Below are 11443 nucleotides of genomic sequence, written 5' to 3' on the forward strand. Positions count from 1 at the left end.
TGCATTTGTGTGTGCATGTCTGCGTGCATTCATACATGCATGTGCCTGTGTGCATGAGTCTGTGTGAGTGTGCATGTCTGCATGTGCCTGCCTGCGTGTGCATGTATGCTGTGTGTGCATGCGTGCATGTCTGCATGCATACATGCATGTGTGTGTGCATGCGCTCCTCTGCATGTGCGTGTGCCTGTATGCACGTGTGTCTATGTTCATGGCAGAAGAGTATATTTGTGTCTGTGTCCATGTGCAGAGAGTGAGTGCCTACAGTGCGCTCCTGTCTGAATGTGTGTATGAGTGCATGCATCTGTGTTCATGGCATGGAGAGCGTGTTAATGTGTCCTCATGCAGAGTGAGTAGAGAGCACACCTGTCTCTGCGTGCGTGCGTGCATGTGTATGCGTCTGTGTTCATGGCAGGGAGAATATGTGTGTGTCTACGTGCCCATGTGCAGAGAGATGGTGCGTCATGAAGGACACGTGCCCACGGCGGTGACGGGAGTACGACGGTGGCGGCGGGAGACTGGCGGTGCTAAGCGGGAGCTCCCGCAGGCGGCACTGGTGCTGTCAGCGGTCGGAGGGTGGGGGGTGGTGGCGAGCACTGACCAGGGGGCAGCAACCACCCAGAGACCTTGCCAGCAATGTTGGCCGTGCGTTTTTGTAGGGAGTGCAGTGCCACGCTCAGGGGGGGCATGTGTACATGCGTGCATCCCTACACATTGCCCCTGTGGTAAGTAGAGTCACACAAGGAACAATGGTCACAAACTGACAGAGAGCAGATTTAGGCTAGGTATCAGGGAAAACTCCTTCAGAGTAAGGGTGGCCAAAATTTGGAGTGGGCTCCCAAGGGAGGCAGTGCTCTCTCCCACCTCGGGGGTCTTTAAGAGAGGGCTGGATAGGCACCTGGCTGGGGGCATCTGGCCCAGCGCTCCTTCCTGCCCAAGCAGGGGGTCGGACTCGATGATCTGTTGCGGTCCCTTCCCACCCTAGCATCTGTGAATCTGTGAATCCGTGCTTAAAGTATACCATTTTGTCAACCTTCAGACCTAGGAGACTTCACATTTTGTCATGAGAGCACGCTACCAACATCCAAGGTGGTTAGCGCATGGGCACTGCTTTATAGTTATTTTTTTTAATGTTTGCATGAACTGATCTCCCCAAGCTCACAACATGACTTTTTCGTCTTCTACTTCACCTCCCTTTCCCAAACAAGGCCACGGAGCCACTATAACAAATGTATCTTGTGTTTCACTCTTAGTGACAAAAGGGATTTATCTAATCTTCTTATGCCACTGCTTCTGTCCCTGAAGTAGCACACCAAGAGAGCATCGAATCACCAACTATGGGACTGGAAGAGACATCGGGGCTGTCTAGTCACCGCCTGCTCAAGGCAGGAGCACGCCCTACAAACCCGTCCAGCCAAGCATCAACCCTGCTCGTACGCATTGGCAAGCATGGAGATTGCACAACTCTCCAGGTAGCCCATTTTCGTGTTCCAAAAAACCTAAAAAAAATCACCCTCATATAGAGCGAAAGGTCTTGAATCGAACCAAAATATCCCCTGCTGCAATTCTTGATTTACTCTGCGTCTGTTGCTGTGGCTGAAGAAAACAGGACACGTCTCCATCCTCTCCATGGCCACCTCTCAGGGATTTGAAGACATCGAGCTCTCGAGGACTAATCTCACAACAGAGTCGTTCAACCAAGATACGTCCATCTTCCAGTCCGTTCATCTCAAGCGAAAGAGATAGCGCCATTATCGTTAAGGAAGCAGGCAGGAAAGGTAAAATGAGGATGGCAGAGAAGGAGCATTACCTCAAGGCGCAGTAAGCACATGATATCCATGAAAGAGCCTCTTCAGCCACAGCTCTGGTGAAAGGGCTGTTTGTCCAAAGGCAGAAGAGGGAGATCCAGGGCACGGATCTGGTTAAACATTTCGCCCTCCAGAAAGGGAAAGGGCTTGAAGGGAATCTGAGGGAAGTTGCCCATGAAAGCGGTGCAATGCTGAGAGACTGGGAGGATCCACACCGTCAAAGGGCCGACAGCAGGCGGCAAGTAATATAGTGTATTTCCCCCAGCTCAGAGCTGGGAGCCAGCGGGAGCCCCCCGGCCTACAGAAATAGAGGTTACGTCACCGCAGGGAACACGTGTGAGATAGACCTGGGCCGTATGTTCTTGTGCACACACAATAAATGGTGTTCGTTAGGAGCTGTTGTTGGAGTCCCTTTCCTCATCCGCTGTCACAGTGCCCTGGAAGGAAACCCTTGCAGGGTCCAGGCCTGGTTGGAGTCCCTCCTTGTGAGTACCATCAGGTCGTGTGCAAGCCAAGCCCTGTCTCACACCCGGCGGCTGATGCAGCAGTGCGGCCGGACACGGCCGAGACGTGCAGGTGGGCAGACCCGGAGAACGTGACACGCATCACAATGGCCCCTTCTAGAACCGGCTCGTCGCCGTGCGGCTCTTGGAGACGAACACAGCAGGTCAACTGCTCCCGACCCGACACTGGTTGTTGTCAGGTCACACCCGTGTCCTTGCGATCACCCTGACCGCAAGGGTAAGTGTGGGCAAATGAGGGGGGTGTTTGCACCCACACTGGGGGAGTCCTAGGGTGGGTGACTTGTGGCTGGGGGTATTGTCACTTTTATGCTTTCATTTCTTTCCTAAACATGACTTCAGTCCGCTCCAGTAGCAAGCCAAGCACTGAAGACTAGGTGTGCTTGCCTGCCATGGGGGGAGGCGGGGGGAGTGCTTGGAGCGATGATGTTTGCCGGGGCAGGCATGGTGAGGGGTGCAGCGGAGGGGGCAGTGAGGATGCGGATGGTTGCTTTAGGGTTTCCATATTTCCAGGTCCAAAATGCAGGACACCTGTCACATGGCGGAGGGGGGATGGGGGGATATGACAGCGTGGGGGCAGGGACATGCCAGTGCCCTGTCACTGCCCATGCTGTTGCCCCTCAGTGCCAAGCCACAGCCCCCGCCAGCCCTGCTGCTGCCCCTCACTCCCAACCCACTGACCCCAGCCCTGCCAGTGCCCCTCACCCCCAAACTGCAGTACCCTGCCCCCCGGGCCATGATGCTGCCCCTCACTCCAGACATCAAGTAACTGGGAATTACTGGTTGTGGTTTCAACTTGCTCTTCCTTTTTTCTTTCATACAGCTACAGAAAACTGGATAGCTTCTTATCCCAGGATACAACCATGGGATCCTTTGGAGACACAGGAAGGTAAATCAAATAGAGATGTCAATTCTCACTGTTATACGCTCTTTTTGCCTCGCCTAATTTGAGAGATTCAGGTGTTACTTGAAGAATGCAGTGCTCAGCAGATCTTCACAATGCGTGGTAAGGAAATGAGTAGTGCGTGTGATCAAACACTCCTGTCGCTGTCGACAGCAGCACGTGATGTTAAATGTGATTAATGCCATCTCCGTGTAACGACTCTGGTTTCATGGCGAGGGGAAGGGCAGGGAGCTGCACTGGAAAGAAGATGGCCCAGCCAGGTGTCTGTGCATAGCGGTGGAGTGAGCTCTGGAGCAGGGCCAGAAAAGATCCCCTGAGGCCCGCAGACGACAATGAAGCCTTACTTCATTTTCATTTCCCCTCTTTATTCTAGGGAAGGAGAAGATGCTATTGAGGCTAACTTTGCCTTGGTTGAACACTGAGGAAAAGGGCTGAGGGCTCAACCCAACAAGAACAGTTTTTCTGTTGGCTTTTTTGGTACTTGAAGTGACCCCTAAATTCTGCTTCCAGTTTCATTGGTTGCCGTCCATTGACTCTGGGGGATTTACATAAGCAAAACCTGATTATTAAAGTGTTTTGTGTTGGATGATAGCCTTGAAGGGTCTTCTTTGGGGTCTTCTTCTCCTTTAATGCCTTAGTAGTCCCATCGATGCACTGTTAATTTTCCAAGTTTCCTGCTTTAATCTATTTTAAAAATGTATTTCTATGTGTTTAATTGGGTGTCCAGCATGGAATAAACTCCCCGCAGTGGTGGTTCATAGCTTCATAGATGTAGGGTGGGAAGCGACCCGAGCAGATCATCGAGTCGGACCCCCTGCCCTGGGCAGGAATGAATACTGGGCTCATATGAGTCCTGGTACATTGAAGCTCATGTGACCCAGCTGGGTAGTTATCCAGGCTCCTTGGAAAGACCCCCAAGGTAGGAGCCAGCACCACTTCCCTTGGCAGCTGGTTCCAGATCCTGGTCGCCCTGACTGTGACCCTGAGGGGTGCAGTCACCTGCCTTGGAAATCTTCAGGAGGAGACGGGAATGTCACCGCGCCGCGGTCACTTGACCCCCTGTGTCTTGTCCTGCCTGGTGCAGGGGTGGACCCGAGGATCGACAAGGTCCTTCCAGGCCTGACAGTGCATGAATCGACGAACAGTTTGCTCCCCACGTAACATCCTGGTCTCCCCTTCTCACGCTGGACTTCAGGCTCTGTGGGCTTCTTTTGGATTTCAATTTCCATTTTCTAAACGAGTTGATGCAAACAGTCTCCTAAAACTTGCTATTTAATATCATAACACTTTTCTTTCATGCCTTCCTGCTTCCTTTTTTTGTTAAGAGGTCTGGCTCTGTGGCAGTGTGCTCATGGTCCGTGTGTCCATTATGGCATGCTTTTGAAATTAAAGTAAGGATATACATTTATTTAATTTTAACTTTAGGATCTTCCCCATTTTTCTTTACACAATTCCTCTTTCTAAAACACAAGACCACGGCACTAAGTTGAAATATTCTTCTTTATGAATCCTGTGGTATTAATACCATTGGACTAACTCTGGGTGTCCGTCTTTCTACTGCCTGCTGGAGCGCGGTGATGTCCAGGCTCTGGCAGACTCGGTTCATATAGTTTGCTCCAACGTGCTGCATTTCCAGCGTGTCAGAGCAGGCTCCCTGCCCGCGTATAGGAGCTCATAGTGACTCACTGAAATAATAGAAAAGTTTTTGCATTTTGCTTTTAGTAATGCATGCTTTCAGCAATATTGTGCTCACCTTCTGTATCCATTTCTTCAGCTTTCATTTTAAGGGTTTTTGTCTTAAGAATGATACATTTCATCTATCAGTTATCAAAATTAGACTATATGCCATTAAGAGGAAAACAGTATTCATTCATGAGATGCTGCAGGAGATTTTCAATCGAAGACAGAAACATACTGTGTCCTAGGCAGGCATTTCTAATTCGTCATCCTCTCAGTGTTGCCTAGGCGCAAAGCTCTACTTTATAAATCCTGGGGGAATCTCACTTCTTCCAGCAGTTTGGATGAGAGGTTTTTTCATGGACTCCTCCCCTCCAGGTTGCTGTGGCACAGGCTGTTTCCCTCCCGTCCATGTTACCCCCTTATGGTAATTCAGACCATTGCTCACATGAGAAAAGATGATCAGGACAGCGGTTACTAGAACTTCATTTCCCTGCAATGCAAGAAGTGTTTTGTCTTGCCTACAATGTAAATGCAAAACACGGAAATCTTCACCACTGTTTAGTCTTCCTGAAACTTAATTCAACATATCTCAGCTCAGAGGACACAGAGTAAAGTAGATGAAATGAAGTTAAGTTAATAATCCTCGCATTTTCTTTTTAACTTCTCCCTCTCCCATTGACATGGATCTTCTGCCACCTTGGCTGCAATGCTTGTGGTTCCCCTGTCACTTGTTGTGCACATAATTCAGCACTAGTCCTTCACTCCTGGAGAGACTGTCCTGTCATTTCAGACCTGTCCCCTGGATAACGTCTTTCCATCGTTCCCCCTCATTCTTCTCCCTCAGGCCCTAGCTATCAGGTGTGCTACGTGTCTGTGTATCTGCCGGGGGTGGCCGAAGGTCAGTGGTATGTCCAGTCTGTATTTTGGGAAGCACTTTGCAATCTTTCAGGATGAATGACGATGCATGGATATAAAAGCAGGGCACAGTCATTAGGCGTGTGTCTCCACATGCAGGGGCATGCGGTTGCCACAGCAAAAATAGAGGTGACATAAATTTCCTTTATGCTGCGGTGCAAGCCCTTGCACATGGGATTGGTGCAGGGCAAGCTGTCTTGGGTGGGGGTGGGAGGCTGGAGCCAGCAGCTGTGCTGGCCCCAGCAACTTGACTTGGGGCCTCCCAGGGCAGCAGTGGCAGCAATCCTGCTGCTTGGAGCCTGCCCAGGTGCCAGAGCATAGCTCTGTCCAGCCAGGCTCTGTTTCTGGCAGCACACGTAGGTGCCATGTGCACTGTGCCACCTTTGATTTCTTTTGTTTTTTGACACCAGGAGCTCCCAGTGTCAAATTTGGGCACCACACTATAAATCTGCAGCATGGCAAAGGAGTGCATATGTGCCACGTGTGGTCTATGGGGCCTGAAACGTGTTTGAAGTACCACAAACTGCATGTGCACACTCATCGGGACACGATTGATGTGTGCAAAGAAGTGGCACAATGCATGTTGATTTATTTTTCTGTTTTTGTCTCTCTGATTTATTTTTGTTTTCTTTTGAAAGGTATAGATGTGCTTAGCACCCAGAGAGTGGTGGTAGCTGGGTCGTTCTTGGCCCGGATGGAGGTGGGCAGTGGGGTCTCATGGGGTTTGGTCCTTGAACAGGTGTCATTTAATATTTTCATCAGCGATTTGGAGGAGGGTATGGAAAGCACCCTCTGCAAGTTCGCAGATGATACTAAGTTATGGGGAAAAATTAATACACTGGAGGGCAGGTAGCAGATACAGGCTGACCTGGACAGGTTGGATCAATGGACGGAACAAAATAGGATTGAGTTCAACAAAGATAAATGCAGGGTACTGCACCGAGGCAGGGGGAATCCCCAGCACACCGCCAGGTTGGGGCATGACCTCCTCAGTGGCTCAGAGGCTGAGAGGGATCTTGGAGTCACAGTTGACTCCAAGATGAACATGAGCTGGCAGTGTAATGAGGCCATCAACAAAGCCAATTGCACCTTGTCATGTATTAGCAGATGCATGAGCAACAGATGGAGGGAGGTGATGCTCCCGCTCGATGCAGCACTGGTCAGGCTGCAGCTGGAGTACCGTGTCCAGTTTTGGGTGCCCACTTCAGCAGGGACACGGAGAACTTGGAGAGGGTCCAGAGGAGGGCCACTCGCATAATTAGTGGTCTCTGTGAAAGACCCTGTGAGGGGATGTTGAGAGATCTGGATTTCTTCGGTCTTTACAAGAGACGGCTGAGGGGCAACCTCGAAGCCGCCTATAACTTCATCAGAGAGGATGGCAGGGAATTGGTGATGCGCTGTTTACCAGAGCACCCCAGAGAGTAACTCAGAATAATGGGTGCAAACTAGCGGAGAGTAGATTCAGGTTTGACATTAGGAAGGCATTTTTTACAGTAAGGGTGGCCAGAATCTGGAACTGGCTTCCAAGAGAGGTGGTGCTTTCACCCAACTTGGAGGTCTTCAAGAGGAGGCTAGATAGGCACCTGGCTGGGGTCCTCTGACCTCGGCCCTCTTTCCTGCCGGGGCAGGAGGTCGGACACGATGATCCTTCGTGGCCCCTTCCGACTCGACAGTCTATGAATCTTAACACCTAATCATCTTGGCTCCTCACACTACTGAAAGTAATAACTTCCAATTAACCAGGTTTTGAACTCCTCAACAGGGCAGAGCAGGAGGAGGGCTATGGGTGCAGCTGCATCCCTCTGCCTTCTTTCCTCCAGCGCCTCCGCACCCGAGAGCCGAGGCCCCGAGGAGGCAGCCAGGAAGGGCAGGAGCAGCTATTTGACAGCGGAGACTGGAGGACCTTGCAGGCTCAATGGAGGCAGCAGCTGCAGCTGCAGGTAAGTCTGTGGAGGAAGGGGACAGGGCCGTGGGTGGGGGGCAGATGGAGGCCCCAGTAGGGCTCTGGGGATGGGGGACAGCAGCCACTCCAAAATTCACCATAGCCCCCCGACCCCCCACCCAGCACCACTGCCACCCTCCCCGAGTTTCAGAGCGGGGAGACTGCTTGTTTCATGACTGATGTCATGATTTTCTTCTTTTGTTTCACAGGTCATGCAGAAAAATGTAGATGCTCTTCTGGAGGATTTTGGGAACATACATACATTTTTCGCAACATACAGGACCTTTGCCTCTCCTGGTGAGGTCCTAGAAATGCTCCTCAGCAGGTAAGAGCCAAGAGCTGTGGAGGAAGCTGTGATGGCCTTTAGAGGTGGGACGTTGCAAGAAATGATCTCAAATAGTTTTGAAGATGGCATACTTAAGAAGTTAATGCTATGCATGTATTTCTAACGAGCTTGAAAAAGTCAGTGTTTCAGTTGAAACAGGGTTGAAAATGCCTCCTCAGAGCTGAGTACTTCCTCAAACAAGGAGACCAATAAGTAAATTGGACTGCTTGGTTCCTTAGTGGAAAGAGAGGACAGCTGGAGGCAAGCAGTCCTCCAAACAGCTCAACACACTGCTGGGAAAATCCAGAGTTAACAAATCCAGGCTGTCGCTGTCCCTGTGCGTAACTCTTTGCTGCATGAATCGGCCTGTGCTGGATCAGGACCTTTCTATCTCGTCCCCCTGCTCTCTGCAAGTCCGTTCATAGTGTCTGAGGAAGGCCAACAAAAGTCTGTAGCTCTCTGAAGAAGTTATTGTCTCAGTGCCACCCTGCCCTGCCTCCTGCCTGCCCCTAGCAGTGGTCTCCAGAACAGGTATAAAGCATACCATTAGGCACCATGTCTCAGCATTAAATTCTCCCACAAGCATATTTCAATGGAAAATGTGGGCAGCCTTTAATATGTATAGATTTGCAATGGCCAAGTTTTTCCCTACAACAGTCGGTAAAGAAGACTTCTATTTTTCCTAGCAGCAAATAATTAACATCTTTATTTTGCAACTAATTCTTCTAATGTAATGTCACACGAAAGGGTGGGCCAAATTGTACCATTTAGTTGCTGGAAATGCCCTGGTGTAGAAGGAAGCAGAAGAGGGAGGGGGACAGGGCTAAGACTTGACCTCCTTCCTGTCCTCTTTGTAGTGATATGCCGCTGAAAGGTGATATCCATCTGAGAGTGAACAGCGAGAGCAGTCTCAATACTCTCACGACTTCAGAAAATGCGACAGCCCCTCTCCGCGTATGGAGAACATGAGGGGCGGAGGGGAAATCTTATCACAGCAGCCCTTCCCCAAAGGGCAGTCTCAATCTGGTCCTCAGCAGGATGAGGGTGGGCTGACAGCCGGAGAAGAAATTATGTTAAACCAAAGTCCTGTAGAAAGAGACTCCTTGGGGCACAAGGGTGCTAACTACAGGGGCTGCCTGCCTCCTCGCTCCACTCTGTAGCACCTTCGTGCCCGGCCAGTCCCTCCATTGCCCAGTGCTGCCCCCGAACTGGGACTGATGCTCCCTTTCAGCCTGGGACTCTTCTGCCCTGGCACAAAGTGCTGTGGTCCTGGGTGCACGTGCAGATGCTGTGCCTGGGAGCAGTTGACTCTGGCGCCAAGTGCACCAGAGTTTATGGCTCGCCTTAATGTCACGTGTAGATGCACCCGATGTGTAACAGCCTCTCTTTGGTGCTGGACTAAGCCAGCAGCCCTGGGGTGGGAGCAGGTCTAGTTATCACCGATCTATATGCAGTCTTCTCCTTTCTTCCAAGCCCTCCCACCTTTCCAACGACAAGGTCTGCTAATCTAGCTCTTCCATTTAACCAGATCCCCGCTTTGCTGTCCAGCCTCACTATTAGAAAAAAAACATTTTATTTGAGTCTCAGTGAAAGCATGATGTAGCCATGATAGTCCAGTAATTATGGGAAAGGCAGGGATTTCTGAAGAAACCTCTCACATCTTTTACTCTGCTCAGGGTCACAACGTGATCCTTGTCCCCCCAAACTGGCCAGATTTGGTTTCCTCTCTGACTTGGGGAGTGGTTTTCCTGCTGCTCTTTTGTGCTTTTGCAGACTAATCAGAATAGTGATAAGAACGTAAATGGATATGACAAGGACATTTTACTAAGGCGTAGTTACGTTCTTGTCCGTCATGATCTCTGATCACACCTGCTGGTCCTATTACCCTGATAGGCTGTGCGGTCTAGTGGTGCTGAAGCGTCTAGTGGTGCTGCCCTTCCAAGTATGTTGAGCTTGTTTTTTAAATAACTCTCTAAAATATCCATTTTGATGTTTAGGCATGGAAAGCTGGAGACCTTGAGCTGCAGAGGAGATGAAAGTCCAGATTTCTCAGCGGACTCCAGGGCAGTCCTCAGGAAGTAAGTGTGCTGTACAGCAAAACCTCAGTCAGGATTCAAGGGATGTGGTAAAACTAATCATCTTTCATATATATATATATATATATATATATATATATATATATATATATATATATATATATATATACACACACACACACACACACACACATGCACACAGAGCCATCCTTATTGGTATCAGCAAAGAATTCACTGTATCATGCCTACATTAATTGACACAGACTGGGATGCTGCCCCAAAACTAAACAGAAACTGTCCTTTATTTTGGGGTCAATAATTTCTGGGGGACAAACAAAGCATGCTTGTTGCCCTTGCTTCTTTTCACCACATGTTATGCAAATATGCATGTTATTGTCTGTTGTGGATTTCATTTTCTATTCTGGAAATGCCGACATACTCTAGGGGGGATGTAGCCCTGATTGTGCTTGCATGTGATGCATGTGTGTATGTCTGTGAGCATGTGTTTGTGCATGCATGTGCCTGTGTGCACACGTGCATGTGTACATGCATGTGTGTGCACACATCTTTGGCATGCACAAGTGTGTGCTTGCATGTGTCTGTGCATGCACAAGTGTGCATGTATCTGCATGCATGTTTCTGCATGACTGTATCTCTGTGTGCTTGCATGTGATGCATGTATGTGTGTATGTCTGCGTGCATGTGTTTGTGTGCATGCAAGTGCCTGTCCCCCAAATCCTACATGCTGGAATTGCTTAAGCATTGGTTAATTGGTCATTTGATTAATCATTCATCCTTGTGGATTTTTAAATTGTGTTTACATTTGGATGCTCAAAATGGTGAAACTGAACCTTTCTTAAATGAAAAAAGAAGATGTCTTCTTCTGCCTCTAGTTCCATACGGACCATTACTTAGTTTTTAAGAGGCAGGAGTCTAATGAACCTTCCCTCAGCACATCTATACATTGTCATCTGCATGCTCTGAGGTTTGGTATGCACTGGCAGTATAAAGGACTTGAAGGATTATATTTGATCCCCCCCTTGTTGATCCCGCTGACTCCCTTCAGCTCTCGGCAGTGAGCGTATGGCTCTGAGTTTCTCTGTAAGAGTGCTAGCACAGCTTCCGGCAAGTAAATTAACACAGTTTCCCACATTAAGTAAATTGTCTTAACTCCCATGATCTTGCTTGTCAATGATTGGATTTAAGCAAGGGTTCAAGTAGCTTCAATTCTTTCATTTCTTTTGGGAAAAAACAAGTTCCACATCCTTTTGTGTCATGTGCCATCTCGTCAGTACCCCAGGACTAGTAAATCCAA

The sequence above is a fragment of the Alligator mississippiensis genome, chromosome 1, assembly GCF_030867095.1.
Source record: "Alligator mississippiensis isolate rAllMis1 chromosome 1, rAllMis1, whole genome shotgun sequence".
NCBI classification, from domain to species: Eukaryota; Metazoa; Chordata; order Crocodylia; family Alligatoridae; genus Alligator; species Alligator mississippiensis.